This window comes from Astatotilapia calliptera, chromosome 12 (genome assembly GCF_900246225.1).
Source record: "Astatotilapia calliptera chromosome 12, fAstCal1.2, whole genome shotgun sequence".
Taxonomy (NCBI): Eukaryota; Metazoa; Chordata; class Actinopteri; order Cichliformes; family Cichlidae; genus Astatotilapia; species Astatotilapia calliptera.
Genome location: NC_039313.1, coordinates 37,087,255 through 37,092,073, shown reverse-complemented (window position 1 = coordinate 37,092,073; position 4,819 = coordinate 37,087,255).

Here is a 4,819-nt window from a genome sequence, read left to right as displayed (position 1 = left end):
GATGACTTTGACTCTTTGTCACCCACTCACCTCCTGACACCATCATCAGTCACATGACATGTCACATGACCTCTTGATATGGGGTTTTCTACTTGATATGTTTCTCTTTCTCGCTCTGTCTCTAATTCATCCTAGCTAACATACATCAACATCCTGTTATCATCGAAGCTATGAGTTGTGTTAGGAAGCTAACGTCAGTTAATCACATTTTTGAGGGGTCTAATAATGACCTATGACAGTTGTGCATCCACAGTCTGTATCACTGTATCTGAAATATAATTGGCTCAATTCAGACATTTAGTCATGTGGACTATCATTGTCTCCTGGTAAACCATAAATTCAAAATGTTTACATTTCCTCTACCGTGAACTACAGATCAATGAGGCTGTGTCCCAATTCAGGGCCTGCAGCCTCAGAGTCCACAACGGTCACGTACTCAAAGACTGCTAAAGCCGGAAGTGAAATGGGACGGTCTAGCCTCCATCACGCTGCCCAGGTTGCCTAGCAACCATGATACTAACCGCTGGAAACGTTTCATACAGCTTTGTGTGACAGAAATGACGGAGAAAATCGTTTGTCCATTTGTTTGTTTGTTTTACATGAGCTTTGTGTGATTAGTTGAGTATCTGAGACCACAGGACTGTGAAACATGATTGTTGGGTTTCATTTCTGTACTGAACAGTCATATAAGATTAGCTAGTAAATAACAATTAGCTGATGTTGTTCATGAGACTAAAATCATCTCACTGTGGTAAGGTAAATATAATATGGCCAATATTATAGTTAGTATATTAATCATTATTAGTTATTACAGCAGTGAGCTTGAACTCTGTGTCAAACACTGAGCTTCAGTAAAGATTCAAGTTGCAGTTATTTATATTTCCTGTCACCTTAAATCTTCACTCAAACACAAGCATCTGTGACAGTGTGTATATAGATGTTTTATATATAGGAGACAAATATTGTTCTTTTAATATGTTGGCATTACTAAATTTGGCTCAATGCTTACATACATGTGTAAAAAGCAAATGTACGAGCTGTGATAACTGTGTCTGATAGAATGAAGAGTAGACTGATATATGAAATATTCCTTTATTGGGTGAGAAAATCAGACCATGTCATAACTGCTGTAAGTCACACAGAATAGACATCAGAGCCTTAAACAGGCTGACGTCTGCTAAATGGGTCAAACTGGGCAGAAAGTCTACAAACACATAACATCCTTATAGAATATGATGTAACACCATAGATCAACTTAGCTCAGAATATATAAAGCATATAAACAGTTACAGCAATATGATGCAACAAACACAGCAGTGCTACTGATCCAAAATACTCAAAGCTTCATAGAACTGAAACCAACATTTATTTTAGTTCCATTCTGCTGCTGATACAGACTTTAGGTTTCTGAACATTAACCTTGTTGCTGCCTTTCATAGTGTGTAACTTGAAGGCCCTGAGTACTCTGAGTACTTTCTCCCACACTGGAAACACTGGGATGATCACATTATTTGAACATTACCTAATAAGACTGATTCAGCACAGACAGTTAGTTATGTTAAACTTTTCTAGCAGTCCTGGAACAGGTTGGCTACTGAAGCATGTTTTAACCGAAACATGTTTTTACTGAAACAGGTTTGTTATTGAAAGACGTTTTTACTGAAACATGTTTTTACTGAAACAGGTTTTTACTGAAACAGGTTTGTTATTGAAACACGTTTTTACTGAAACATGTTTTTATTTTTACTGAAACAGGTTTGTTATTGAAACAGGTTTTTACTGAAACACGTTTTTACTGAAACAGGTTTTTACTGAAACAGGTTTGTTATTGAAACAGGTTTTTACTGAAACAGGTTTGTTATTGAAACAGGTTTTTACTGAAACAGGTTTTTACTGAAACAGGTTTGTTATTGAAACAGGTTTTTACTGAAACAGGTTTTTACTGAAACAGGTTTGTTATTGAAACAGGTTTTTACTGAAACAGGTTTTTACTGAAACACGTTTTTACTGAAACAGGTTTGTTATTGAAAGACGTTTTAACCGAAACATGTTTTTACTGAAACAGGTTTGTTATTGAAACACGTTTTTACTGAAACATGTTTTTACTGAAACATGTTTTTACTGAAACACGTTTTTACTGAAACACGTTTTTACTGAAAAATGTTTTTACTGAAACAGGTTTGTTATTGAAACACGTTTTTACTGAAACATGTTTTTACTGAAACAGGTTTGTTATTGAAACAGGTTTTTACTGAAACAGGTTTGTTTTTGAAACACGTTTTTACTGAAACATGTTTTTATTTTTTACTGAAACAGGTTTGTTATTGAAATAGGTTTTTACTGAAAGAGGCTGGCTACTGAAGCAAGTTTTTACTGAAAGATGTTGTTACGGCCCTGGTCATAATGTGTCTTGGTGGCTGTTTCTTGTGTCTGTGTCTTTAAGTCTCTGCAGGTCCCTGATTGGATAAGCTGACGGCTGCTGATTGGTCCCCTGATCATGTGGTTGCTTTGAAAATCTGTTACCAGCAGTTGAGCCACTGACAGCAGCAGCAGACCTGACCCTGGTTTCCAAAACCTGTATCATTCTGTTTGAGCTTCTCGTGACTTACCGAGCTTTGTATATAGCGTGTACATTAGTTTTCACTTGTAAATAGCACTGAAGCAGAAGGGGTGAGCTGCCTTATTATTTTTCCTTATAGTGTTTTCTCCTGTTTATTTTAGTTAGGTAGTTAGGTGTAGCGCTTGTCTTTTGTTTGGTTTTTGTTTCACATAGGGTTTTAGACAACACCTCCTTTCCTGACTTAGCTTATTTTGTTTGTTATTTTGGCCTTTGTTCACCCCGGAGCTTCTTTTTCAGTGTAGACAAATAAACCACCGTTCACTAAGAAATTGTTTTTTCTGTGTATGGTTTTGGGGACCAGGGCGGGGTCACTTCCTTCTTTAACTCTTATGCTACGTTCCTGTACACCTAGACTGGGGCGTAACATAAAGTGGGGGCTCGTCCGCTCTTTTCTTTTGCCATTCTTTTTGCTCATTGTATTTTTTAGGTTGCCTACAGTTTTTGGTTGGCAGTTTTCTTGTAGTGTTGGGGGTAGACTAGCCGCAATGACTTTTGACATGGATGATTTTGCACTGCAACCCACCATGGATAAGTTGGATCAATGCACAAAGGCAGATTTGTTGTTGGTGGCAAAGTTGTTTAATGTTAGTGAACCTTTGAATACTAAAAAGCTAGAAACTAAGCAGTGTCTGACAGCACAGCTGTTGGATAAAGGGGTTAATTACGAAGTTGAAACCTCGGCCGATTGATGCGACTGGAGGTTTGGTGGTGGATGTGGGAGCAGAAGCTGCTGCAACCATACCACAAGCTGCCAGTGGACGGGTGACACCAGGGGCAGAGGCTCCTGCTGCCATTCAGGTCCCAAATGTTAGCCCAGCCGGACAATTTCAACATCTTAGGCTCGCCCTTCGCCTGAAAGAGGTGGAGCTTGAGGCTAAAGCCAAAGAAGTTGAGCTTATGCATCTCCGTATAAGGGCTATGGAGCTGGATCCCTCCTGACAACGTAATGTTACCTCTATTACAGTGAGTAAAATTGTCAGTAAAACTTGTGATTCATTCTCCTCTGACCAGTTTGATGCAAGCAAGCAGATTGCTTTAGTGCCACCTTTCAGAGAAAGTGAGGTTGACTCTTACTATAATGCCTTTAAACGCATCGCAACCACTTTAAAATGGCCCAAGGATGTGTGGAGTTTGTTGCTGCAGTGTAAATTGGTGGGGAAAGCACAGGAAGTGTGTGCAAGCTTATCCATTGATGACAGTCTGGATTATGAAATTGTGAAATCCACTATTTTAAGGGCTTATGAGCTAGTTCCTGAGACAATTCACCAGAGGTTTTGGTCATGTGAAAAATCTGCCAACCAAACACATGTAGAGTTTGCCAGGGAGAAGACTCTCTTGTTTGATAAGTGGTTAGCTGCAAGTAAAGTGAAGGACTTTGCTCAGCTAAGAGAATTGGTTCTGTTGGAAGAATTCAAAACGCGTCTTCCAGAAAGTGTTGTTGTGTACCTCAATGAGCAAAAGGTGGATTTGTTGTCTAAAGCTGCTGTTCTCGCAGATGAGTTTGTGTTGACCCATCGTGCTACGTTTTCAGCTGTGTGCCGTGAATGTGCTCCGTTGTCTAAACCTGCGAGGAGTTTGAGGGTTTCTCCTAAGCGTCAAACACGCCCTGATCCGGTTCCCATGACCGTCCGACAATGCTTTTATTGCCATGATACTGGCCATCTCATTGCCAAATGTCCGTCACTTCATCGCAAAGAGCAAACTCAAACATCGAAAAAACCAAAAAGTGTTGGTTTCGTTCGGTTGGTCTCTACTCCTAATCCCGTCAGTGATGAACCAGGAAATGACGGTCTTGACAGCAGTTACTGACCTTTCATTTCAAAAGGGTTCGTCTCACTGACTGGGAAAGAGGAGGATGGTGTGCCAATTGTAATTTTGCGTGACACTGGGGCTGCCCAGTCTCTCATTTTGGAAAGCGCGCTGCCTTTTTCTAGTAATTCATTTTGTGGTGCTGATGCTCTTATGTGGGGAGTGAAAATGAGTGTGTTACGAGCTCCGCTGCACAGTTTTCCTACAGTCACCTCTCTTTTCGGGCCCGGTAACAGTGGGGGTGCTCGCTTGCCCGTGGAGGGGGTTACTGTGATTCTGGGGAATGATCTAGCCAACAGGAAAGTTTTCCCAATCCCTGAGGTAATTGAAAAGCCCGCCGATGATTCTGTTTTTGTTTCTGAATGTGCAGCTGACAGTCTGCCCTCTGTT